This window comes from Patagioenas fasciata, chromosome 2, assembly GCF_037038585.1.
Source record: "Patagioenas fasciata isolate bPatFas1 chromosome 2, bPatFas1.hap1, whole genome shotgun sequence".
Lineage (NCBI taxonomy): Eukaryota > Metazoa > Chordata > Aves > Columbiformes > Columbidae > Patagioenas > Patagioenas fasciata.
Window position 1 is genome coordinate 25181653 of NC_092521.1, and position 12282 is coordinate 25193934.

The window sequence follows — 12282 nt, forward strand, 5'->3', positions numbered from 1 at the left end:
AAAGGAAGAAATGACAAGACAAAGTTTTCAATCTTAAAACAAGAAAGTTTTATACACTATAGCAGGAATAGATAAAAGAATCCCATGTGCATTATGAGTTTGAGCAATTATATTAACAATAAGAGACTCCGTGAGTTGCTTTCTTTCCCAAATTGGCATTAAAGATGTGCGGGCATGTGCAAAACTGTGTTATAAAACAAATAAGAATTTATATGAGCTTTTACTGACAGATGTCTCCCAACAGGGGTCAATGCCAGGTTATTCTTCCCCAGCCGAGATTTGCAATCTGTTCTTATCTGATTTAGTATCTTATTGTTCTGCTGTTCAAAAGAATTATATATATTTTAAACAGCAAGAAACAAGACCACGTAAGACAAAGGCTTTGTACACATCTCTAAAGTTGCAGTGGCTCTGATCCAACTTTATCTGCACAGACTTCATCTGAAAGATTGAAGTTTGGATAAAGTAAAACTGATTGCAAGGCACAACTGATAGATGCTATCCAAGATAGAGCATATATGTCTAAAGACATGTATGTACAAAGAAACAAGGGACACAAGAAGTCTCATGGATATGGCAGGCTTTGTAGGGTTTCTTTTGGGAAAGAAGTGTTTGAGGTTTTATTCGCAATAATAATCTAACAGAGGGAGCATCACCCAAGACTGGAAGGTGATTTTAAGTAGCAGGTAAGCATGAGAAAGACTTTTCATAAAAGCTTTCATCCTCTCAGAAGAACAACCAGAGCAAAATCAAGGCCCAGTTTTGCCACCCTAGCTTAAATCTTACGAATTTCTCAAGCTAAAATAAAGAGACACATTCTGTATAGAGGTAGACGTAAGTAGTTATTTTATTCCCACACAGGGAATCTGTTCTACAGTCATATCAAGTATTGTTTTATAAGAAGAAACACCCACACATTTCCCTTTCATCAATAGATTACAACACTCTTACATCTTTTGACAGAAAAGGGCAATATGTGGAACTATCTCCAGAAACAGGAAAAACTGATTTTGAACAGAGTGAAAACCACAGATGGGCAAAATTTTGAAAATTAAGGCTTACAAAAAAAAAAAAACAACCAGGATTTCACATGTTGCATGTGTATGGCCCTATCTGAGCATGTGCGTTGGGGGTTGATGCAGCACTTACGCAAGTCAGGTCCCCAAAAATCCCCAGTTGGAAGGAAGCAGTAAGTCATCAAAAAGCAAAGAGAAATCCAGCACTTGTATATAGAATTTTCTCTTCAGTAGTTCTGCACAGACTTGTAATTTGTCAGACATAACCACTGGATTCAAAAGGCTCCTCCGTATCTAATGCTTCCTTAGTAAAATCTGATTCAGCTTGCAGAACTTACATTTTTCATGGTTTTTTATAACTCACTTTTCTGTCCCTCATATATATTTTAGTACTTCTATAAAATACGTATATGCATATACACATATATAAAAATTGCATATACATATATAAAAATGCCTACTTTCTTACATACTTTTTCCCTTTTGCATCAATTTGAAAAAGGCAGCCTTTGAAGAACAAAGTCTCCTCAAAACAAAACTAATCGGTATTAAGTTTCCTACTCGGAAGCACTAAACCACTTTACATGCTAGAACCCCTTCACTGTAAAGTGTGTTGTAAGAAGTAATTAAATATCTAATGCATTCATTTGGCATGTATGGGTTTTATCCGTTTGCAGTGTCATTGCTTTCAGTGAGTGGCTGCTGTCAGCTCTGTGGGTTTCAGGATCAGGGCACAGCACCGTGCCCCATGCATTCCCCAGCACCTGGGCAACTGCCAGCTACAATTCAGCATCGAGATCTGTTTTTTAAATGCAGAGGAACGAGAGGGTAACCACACATCTCCTGTCACACGGCGCAGAGTCCGTGTTCCTGACGGGCGTCCACAGTGGTACCTGCCCCCCCAGGAGAAGGGCCGGAGGACACCCCGCTGCCAGGCCCGGGGCTCCGGCCCACCGCCCCCGGCAGGTTGGGCCGGGCAGACCGGCAGCATCCGGGGCTCCTGTCCAGCGCCGGAGGGCCCCATTCCGGGGGGCCGCAGCACATGCTGGCAGCAAGGCCTCGGCAAGAGGAGCAGCCGGGGCTGAGCCCCGCCATGGCGGCCTGCGTGTCCCTCCTCGCCTCCAGCCAGGCGGCGGGGTCGGAAGTCCCGGGAGAGCGCTGCAGCCCGGCGGAGGAGCGATACAGGAGGAAAAAGAGGAGGACGAGGAGAGGAGCGGAGCAGACCGAACACGCACCTTCCCCGTGCAGATCGGGCGCCGGCGCCAGCACAGCCCCCACCTCCGCCCAGCGGGCTGGGGACGAGAAGGAGCCGCAGCCGGGGGCGGAAGGGGCGGGTAGCCGCCGGGGCTTCTCCAGTGCCGGCTGCACCGAGGGCCCCTGAAGTCGCGTGGAAACCGCCTCAGGGCCCAGCCCGGCGCTGCGTCGGGGCCGAGGCCGGGCGACACCCCTGCTTTACCGGCGGGTCGGTCCGTGGCGCCCCCTGGGCCCTTCCGCGGCGAGGCGGGCACGGCCGGGCGCTCCTGCCCGACCCCCGCCTCCCGGGGAGGAAGCCTCAAGGCTCCCGTCTGCGGACCATCACCAGCCCTTCACGGGGAGACAACCCCTCAGTGCGAGGGGCTGCCTGCTGCATGGGCTTCAGAGAAGGGACAACGAGGGGGTGAGGGGCCTGGAGCACAAGTCTGATGAGGAGCGGTTGAGAGAGCTGGGGCTGTTTAGCCTGGAGAAAAGGAGGCTGAGGGGAGACCTTATCGCTGTCTGCAACTACCTGAAAGGGGGTTGTAGCACAGGGATGTTGGTCTCCTCTCCCAAGTAACAAGTGACAGGATGAGAGGAAATGACCTCAAGTTGTGCCAGGAGAGGTTTAGGTTGAATATTAGGAAAAAATTCTACTTGGGAAGGGTTGTCAGGCATTGGAACAGGCTGCCCAGGGAAGTGATTGAATCATCTTCCCTGGAGGTGTTTAAAGATGAGGTAGATGAGGGTCTTAGGGACACGGTTTAGTGCCAGTGACAGTCTGACTCTATGATCCTGATGGTCTCTTCCCACCAAAGTGATTCTGTGATTCGATTATGGCATTTTTGGGGGGTGGGATGGGGTGTGCATTACTGGTGTGAGGACGTACAGCAAACAAAGCATGAGGAGACTTTGTTGCTGCCTGCACGGTGGCACTGGCCTTTGCCCTTGGGTGCTCCAGAGCACAGCAATACCGAGCACTGCAGTGCCGTGTGGTGCGCTGATGGTTTCCAGCTGGCTGAGAGCCGTCCCTGCCTTCACACTGCTGGGAACGGAGGTGGGGCCACTGCTCCTCACACAGCAGACCCCTGCACAGGTAACGCTGCACTCATTTAAATAAAGGTGTGTTTATAAAAACATTCAGGTAAATGAGTGCAATTTCTTCTGTAGATAAGATCTTAAAATGCAAACATGGGTCTTAATCTGCAAACACTTGAATTGAAACTCTCAGTTGTTTCTATTTGAGTTAATGGGACTACCGAAGTGCTCACAGGTAAGTGCTTTTAGGATCAAAGGTCTTGGTGCATTTCCAAAAAGCTGCTGTAACAGGAAGACAGTGAAGAATTTCCCTCTAAAATTCAACACAGTATTCCAATATTCATGAACTTTCTGCCTAAGTGAAAAGACTGTAGTACTAATGAGCTTCCTGGGCGTGGATCTTGAGGAGGGATTTGAAGCATGCATTACTATAAGAAAACGGCTGTCTCTGCTAACCTGACTCCTCCATCCATTTATTTGAGGAGACTCATTTGTATTTTTTCACTTGGTACATTTTTGCAGCTGGGGCTATGTCCTCTGCTATGCAGATCGGGGAGCATGCTGGTGGGATGCAACAATACATTTCTCTCAAACTGCCTTGAGAGTCCCATTTGTAACAAACTAACTATTTAAATAAAAAGTTACACAAGTGAATGGTTGTCAGAAGTCTGCCTGTCTACCCGTCTCTTTCCTATGCATTCTGTATATTCTTTACATATAGTGCCCAGTAAGTGTCCGTCTGGGACTGTTATCTCTGGAAAGAGATTATATGCAGTGATTAAATAGTTATAAATGTTTTGCTGTAAGTCATACAAGAAAATATTCCATCCTCCAAGGCTGGCTGTTGCACCCACAACATCTTGAAGTTAACCACCAATGTACAGCTTTCCTTTTTGCTTCCAATGAGAGACAGAACATAAGACAGGTCTGCATGAACAAGCTCATGTAAAAATGTACTTGCAGCATTTGAATTTAGGATTTTGGTTGGTTCCTGAGAATGATTCCCTCTCTCTTCATTTACTCCTTTTACAACTAAATCACTTCCCCAAACTGGTTTCCCATTAATTTTTCCTGAATTAGCTTCCTTTGCTAATTTGTCCACAGCCAAGGAATCAGAAGGATGAGGGGTAATAAGCCATCTTTTTTCTCTGCCATCAAACAGTCAGAAGGATGGAGAAATTTTGGCATGGCTGTCATTAATCCCAGGTCAGATGGAAAAAAGCACACTGCTCCTTTCTTCTGTTGTCCTTGCCTGAGAAGTAAGAAGTAAGAGCAAGTGAAGAGACATAACAAAAAATCTAGAGCTCTACTTCCCAAGGCTCTTCAGCCAGCAACATGCACAAATCTGTTTATGGTTTTGAAACACATCAATACCCACTTGGCCTCAGGAAAGGTATTTCCATCACACCCATCCCTTACATTATTTTCTCATATTTTGCATTATTCACTAAATGCATAGTTTTGTTTTCATTTAGTTTGCAGCTTCAGGACTGTAGAATTGCTCCTTGGAATTGTAATTCTAAATCAGGGAGAGGCTGAAACTGAGAAGACCTGTGCTCAGTTTCCCAGACTTTATAGACTAATAAACTGGGCAAAATCCTAGCCTCCCCCTGCCCCGGAAATTACCTGTGTGATCCATCTTGCATTCTTCTGTACTTTTTACGATTATTTAGGTGGTTGAGGGTCCCCATATGGATGTATCTTTACAGGGCTGCTGTGATGACACTGGTAGGAATAGTGTCAGAGTCAAGAACTTAATATTCAAGGAAAAGGATTGGATATAGATGAATGTCAAAAATAATCAGAATTATCTGATTGTAAGTTGGTGCTTCAGGGAATAAGCCAGTTTCTAACTCCTGGAAAGGGGAATGAAATCTAATGTGAGGACAGATGACACTTCTTACTGCTGGATTTTTTTCACTTTCTATTATACAGTATATTATACACCAGAAGCAAGTGGTGGAGCATCCTGTTAGGCACAGGACACCACCCAAATGGATCCTGAATCTCTTCTGACAGGACAGTCACTTGGTACTATGCTTCTCCCTGAACAGAATGGGGATGATGGATGATGCTGTTTTGTGGTACTTTGTTTTTCCGCTTGGTTTAGGCTACATGGTTTTTGGAGTGAGGACTACTTTGTTGGAGCTCTGAACTTTATTGAAGTCTCTAAAATGTGACTGTATTAAAATAAGAAGAAATCACAAGCATATTCACATATTAATTATTAGGTAAACTCAGAGCGGGGAGGGAGCGGCAAGAAAGTAGGAGATTCCTTTGAAAAGCTTCCAGCACTGGTCTAAACACAAAAGGGGTTTGAAGTGGGAGCATGCTGTACCATCCTGAAGAAATTACCAATATTTCAGTCACCCTTGTTTAGAACCATCCCCTCAATTTTATGGCATTTATTTACTTTACCAAATAATTTTCCATTTTTTTTGACTCAGTCTCCCAAAAGTCTCCCCCAGGTCCACACTGTACTTCAGTACCATTAGAAAGTGTTTTCTTCATTTAAAGTTTTTTGTTGTTTTGCACTGTAGGCAGGTAAATATGGACTGCTATTCAATGCAAACTTCAGCTTTTTCTTCTTCTTTTTCAGTTAAAAGAGCTGAAAAGAAATGTTCCTAAGTTTCCAAGAAGGGCTGTTTCTCAGTTCTTTCTAAGAAGTGTTCAAGCTTGACACTGACTTGTATTTGTTTCCATTTATGCAGCCTGGCAGCAAATAAACATACCCTAATAGTGCATAAAACAGGAAAAAAGGAAGGGACACTGTGAAAGAAAAACAGCAAGCACCTCGAGGCATTTGTTCTTCTACACAGTTCTGCAAGCTTTTCTGCTGTTATGTCAGAGACTTGTTTATTTCAGGCATCAACCGAGAGCAGAACATCTGTCAGTAGTGGGTTGGTAATGCCTTTGCTTGGGACGCATCACAGCTGGGGCCTGTCCAGTGCTACAGAGGTTTACTGTCAGAAATCGACACAGGTTGCCCCGAGTTTCTATGCATTCTCATACTAAGTTGATGTAAGCCAACAAAATTCAGCTTCTCCTGCAGAAGTGAAATCTTGTCTCTGGACAACACAAGCCAACATATAGCTACTAGCAAAATGCCACTGTATACGTGCTGCAAGAACACAGTGATGTTGGCAGCTGCAAGCCCTGGGTCCTTACCCAGCGTGCAGCAGCCCTTCTGCTGTTTCAGCCTCTTGCAGAGAGAGCATGCAGCACCTCAAAATAGGAGTGATGAACACACATGCTCCAGGGACATAAAAATGTCAGTGACTCATGAGCCCCACAAAAGTTCTGGCAGCAAAACTTGCTAGTAAGACGTAGCCTGGCAGTGTGATTTCTCCTGCAGATTACTACAAGTTTACTTACAGGGGCAAAGGCTTTGCCATGCCACAGAAAGGTTTCTATTAAGCATTGGTGGGAAGTGTTCTCACTTAAATCTCTGTGACTTGTGCTGCCATGGGTACAGAGCAGAGCATGGGCACCTGATGTAAAACCAGAGGTGCAAGAAGCCCCCTCAGTGCATTCCTGTGTGTCTCCAGGTCTTCAGGTAGCAATTGATCAAACAACATACGAGTCTTCCTCCAGTCCTGTGTCTACAAAGCCTAACATCAATTATCACATATTTGCATTAAAATAAATACTGCTCTAAATAACTTTCTTTATGCTGAAGGAACTAAATTATAAATAGTTTCTCTCAGCAACTCTCTCCAGTACAGCTAGGTTCTTTTAATCATCTCAATATTTTTGTGAGGATAAAATCCAGGTTCGACTTACTCAACACATATTTCTGGATACATGGACTTAAAGGGAATCCTCTATCCTGCCATTTAGCAAAGCAGCACCTTTTTCTTAACACATAGATCATAACGGTGATTTCCAAGTTCAAACGACATCCAGTGCAACCCCACCACCCTGCATAACACACAGTTAGTCCCTGGGCACAGCTTGGGCTGGGTTGAACTGTGCTGAACATAGAATGTCCTGAGTTGGAAGGGACCCACAAGGATCATTGAGTCCAACTCCTGTCCCTGCATATGAAAACCCCACAGTTCACACCATGTGTCTGATGGCGTTCTCTAGTTGTTTCTTGAACACTGTCAGACCTGGGGCTGTGACACCTCCCTGTGCAGCCTGTTCCAGTGCTCCACCACCCTCTGGGTGAAGAACCTTTTCTTAATGTCCAATCTGAACCTCCCCTGGCACATCTTCCTGCCATTCCCTCAGGTTCTACCATTGGTTTCAGAACCTACCCCTCCTCCTCCCCTTGTGAGGAAGCTGTAGCCATGATGAGTTCTCCCCTCAGTCTCCTCTTCTCCAGGCTGAACAAACCAAGTGACTTTAGCTGCTCCTCATACGGCTTCCCCTCTGAAGCCATCACCAACTCCATAGCCCTCTTCTGGACACTCTCCAGTAGCTTTATATCCTTTTTATCCTGTGGCGCCCGGGACTGCACCCAGTGCTCCAGGTGAGGCCGCACCAGTGCAGAGCAGAGTGGGACAATCACCTCCCTGCCCGGCTGGCAATGCTGTGCTGGATGCACCCAGGACACGGTTGGCCCTCTTGGCTGCCAGGACACACTGTTGGCTCATGTTCAACTTGCCGTCGACCAGAACCCTAGATCCTTTCCAGCATCTTGACACAGGGTTGCTGTGTCCCAGGTGCAAAATCCAGCACCTGCTGCTGTTGAACTTTGTGCGGTTGGTGATTGCCCAGTTCTCCAATTTGTCCAGATCCCTCTGCACGGCCTCTCTGCCCTCGTGAGTGTCAACAGCTCCTCCCAATTTTGTGTCATCAGTGAACTTGCTTAGTATTCCTTCAAGTCTTGCATCCAAGTCATTTATGAAGACATTGAAGAGTGGAACCCTGCTAGTGACTGGTCGCCAGCCCAACATTACCCCATTTACTAGAATCCTTTGAGCCTGGCCCACCAACCAATTGCTCACCCACTGCACTGTGTGTTTACCCAGCTGTGTGTTGGACATCTTGTCCAGGAGGATACTGTGAGAGACAGTATCAAAGGCTTTACTGAAATCCAAAAAGATCACATCAACTGACTTCCCTTGGTCAACTAGGTGGGTAACCTTGTCATAGAGAGAAATTAAGTTGGTCAAGCATGACTTTCCCTGTTACAGAGTCTTCATACAGGATGAGCCAATAAAATATCCATCTAACAGAGGCAGATCAGAGGCAGATGGGAGGCTGAGTAGGAGTGTGACCTCTCTGGGTAACAATGCTTCAGCCATTCATTGTACTGGGAAGGGAAACATTCTTGGAGTGGCAGATACTAGACAGATGGACAGAAACTGAGCGCCAAATAATTTGTTACCATCTGAACAGGACCAGAAGTGAGAGGTGTTTCCTTTTGTGATGGGTTTTGAATGCAAACAGACACAACTCTCCACTCAGTGTGTGGATGCATGCTTTGAGACTTGGCTTCACCAACATCTAATTTCAGGTTAAACTGCAAGACTTTGAACAGGCTGCTCAAGTCAAGCACAGATAGTTTAGCATTAATCATTTGAACTTCAAAAAAATGTGATTCTGTAAGAGAATCAACATGTTACTATCAAAACTAAATAAAAATTTGGAGTCTTCTTCTGATCCTCTGTGGCATATATTTAGAAGACAGCATGATTCTTAATCAATTTTGCAAAGTCTGTCTGATGACAGTAGGAAAGCTTTGATACATATGCTGAAAAGTGAAGAGCTGCTATACCAAGAACTTGTGTAGAGGAATATATTGCTTATTTAAGGACAGGCACAGTATTTCTTAGAATCTAGAAAAGCCAGACCTGAACAAGACTATGCAGTTCCAGATTCTGCATTAAAAGTCCCATCAGGAAAGGCTGAAGTAAAATTCCACTTAGCTTTTAGTGGTTGAATATGTGTCATAAAAAATACAGACCGGCAGAGAAAAATTGATGATTTCTACTGCCAGAGATGTTACAAGAATCAAACCACGAATTGGGAGAAGTCACATGGCTGAGCACCTGTAACCAGTTTTTGAAATGATAAAAGAAAGCTTTAGACTCTTTGACAGCTCTTCTGTAGGTATAAAATTATTTTTATTTTTTATTTATTTTCAGGCTTTTTTTATAAAACCACTTAGAAGCTGAAAAAGCAGGAAAGCTTGTACTCTTCCTACCAATGGTAAAAAAGAAGATTGAGACCTACTGGTTTTAAACTCTTAACAGACATTGCAATTGGAATAAATAACTAGCAAAAATGTTGTTGACTAATACATAAGTTACTTCCAATCATTACATATGCTTTAGAGTAAAAATAATTTTGCTAATCTTTGTTCTGATGTGCTTAATATATTTCACTTTATAAGAACTGCTAATTTTATACATTCTTAATGAAATCTCAGTTTCCATTGAAAAGCAAGTTGAAACAAATAAAAGCTATAAGCTAAATCATCTGGTAAATAAATACTTACGATATTTAACAAAACATAATGAAAAAACTAGAACATAAAAATGGAAGTTAAGCTTTATAACATCATAATTATGTAAATAGTGTGTGCTCCTGCAGAGCAAAAAGTAGTATAAAATTTACTGTAAAAATTAAATTAAAGTTCACAAGTCGTCTTGTTTACCGGCCAATGAAAACCAATTTTCTTTAAGAAAATAGCTGAAGAGGTGAAAGCTGATGGTTTAAAGAAAGATTACTTGCTGCTGCTTTGATTGCAGTCAGTAATTTGAACTGATTGTGATTCTCAGGGAAGGTTTTCCTATGGGATGCAGCTCAGATAATGAAGATTTTCCAGAGCTGCTCCCAAAGCTTTGCCTCACCAGCAGGAAGGGGTCAGAGCCCCCAGCCTGGCACCAGGCCAAGGCAGGGTCCTTCATTCCAGCGTTTCTGTCTGAGAGGGGGTTAAGCTTTGCCCTCTGCAATCTGAGACTCAGCCCCACAAGCTGTTCCTTCCCAAGAAGAGGTTTTTCCCCAAGTCAGCATTAAATCAGCTGGCACTGAGGGCTGCTCCAGGAGGAAGCACGTGCTCCGCTTCTCTTCACAAGAGACTCTTCTGTTAGCTCTGCGGTAAGGAAAATTATAGGGATAAATGATGAAAACTGAACTTCGGACTGTTTTACATTCTTTCAGTGTGTTTCTGTTTAGTGTGATCATTGCTGACTTCTCTGCTGCCTCTACATTTAGAAAGGGGAGTATAAGGGAGAAGAGAATAGTTACATCAAAAAGTGAGTCTGTTCCCATTTGTCTTTGGTATTCTCTGTGGAGTTGTAGTGTTTAGAGAAAGCTCCTGTTCCATTGCAGGAGCTCAGCAAAAAGGGCACCCAACTTTGTTTAGAATCCAGGACTACATGGCCATACAAGGTGGGTGGGTAACTAGGACACAGAACTTTTTCCTCCACTGAACTTAGTTTCCCACCACTAGATAAGCTCCAAGTAGCTTGTCTGGTGAAATTATTGTTCTTTATACGTAAGCACTGGGTTCATTTTAGGACTAAAAATAGAAAAAAAATCAGAAGCTTCCTCTGCATTCGACAAATCAGCACAAGATCCATGGGAAAAAGAATTGCATAATGCCCCAGAAGAAATCTAAATGAGTTAGAGTCACCCCCTACAGAGAACTTAAGCTATCTTAAGAGAACTTAAACTATCACAGGTTTTGTAATGTTTCTCTGGAAGTTTTTTACAAGTATTCCCTTCCTCTCACTCTGGGCTGGGGCTGAACTGCCAGGCTGGAAGAATTCCTTGGACTTGACCTTCAACCATGAGAGATGGTGGCCCTCAGGCCTAGCCCAACTATGGCAGTTTTAAAGCTGCAATGTGAATTAAAAAGGCGTTAGGGGTAGCGAAAGCTTGACATCTCCCAAGCACGGAGAAGAAATGGAAAGTTGCTTCAATGTGCAATAGCACATCTCAACTGCAAAGTCCTGGTTGCACGGCTCATCTGTTTCTTCCCACCTCCCATGGACAAAAGACAACTCAAATGCTTCTGAGTACAAGTCAGCATCCTAATTGTTGCTTCATGCCACCCTCCCAGTACCTCGTCTGTGTAGCTGAAGGCGCCCAGGGTCAGCCTGGTAGATCCTCCACCATTCTGCTGTAGCAGTTCCTCTGCAAATCTGAGGGGTGCGCAGCCAGCAGAAGCTGCGACTGGCAACTTGTACAACAGGTAGCACAGAACCCCGACTTGCTGGGAAGCTGTGTGCAAGCAAGAGAATCTCTAAGGATATGACACCAACATCTACTCCCTTTTCTGCCTACAGATTCTCTCTGTTAAGAGCAAATTCAGTGTGACGGCAACAACTCAAGAAAACAAAATGCCTTGTAACTTCCAGTGGAAAATGTGGGCTGTCAGGACGGTTTCTCTTCCTGCCTTCTTTCCAATCACCCCAATTTAACGTCTGTAGTTCTACATGGGCCCTGTCCCCTCCTCCCCTCCATCCCCACTAGAAACTAACTTCAGCTAATGCAGACACACAGAGGGTTTTTCAGATTTCCACCCACGTGAGCAGCTACACTGCGTATCTGATACACATGTGAAATTGGTTCACAGTGGTCAGGGCAGGAGCCCACATTTCCATTTCTATCTCTACTGAGCTTGAGTTTTATCATTTGTTTGTTTTGAAAGAAAAAAAAACAAACACAAACCCAAACCAAACCAAACCACCACCAAAGAAACCTTGTGTTACTTCACAGAGGAAGAAATCTCAGCAAAGCATCTTTTCCACTGGCAGGGTTGGGTTACAGCTCCTCCACTCCCACCCACGCAGCTGAACTCAGCGCCTGGTCAGCCCGAGAGTCAGGAGGAAATGAAACGCACATGTCAGCATCCCCCTCCTGCCCCAGCTCTTTGGCAAAAACGCTCTTCTGCTTCAGCCATAAACCACCCCAGGACCGGAAGAGGTGCCAGGAAGAGGGATACTTGCTATATCTTTTCTCAGAAAAACTGCACAGCGAAGTTGTGCTTCCTCAACCTGAAGAAGTTTTGGAAAGGCAATGCTCCAAAAGTTCACAG

At 44.4% G+C, this 12282-nt stretch overlaps 1 protein-coding gene across 1 annotated transcript in view; it reads right to left on the minus strand.

Annotated features, from left to right (window-relative positions):
• The window catches only part of CPQ (carboxypeptidase Q), a 159277-nt gene extending 156770 nt beyond the window's left edge, over positions 1 to 2507 (minus strand). The window contains exon 1 of the mRNA XM_065831608.2: positions 2252 to 2507. The gene's annotated coding sequence lies outside the window, so the exon portion shown is untranslated. The remainder of the gene's footprint in view (positions 1 to 2251) is intronic.
• Positions 2508 to 12282: the final 9775 nt, after the last annotated feature.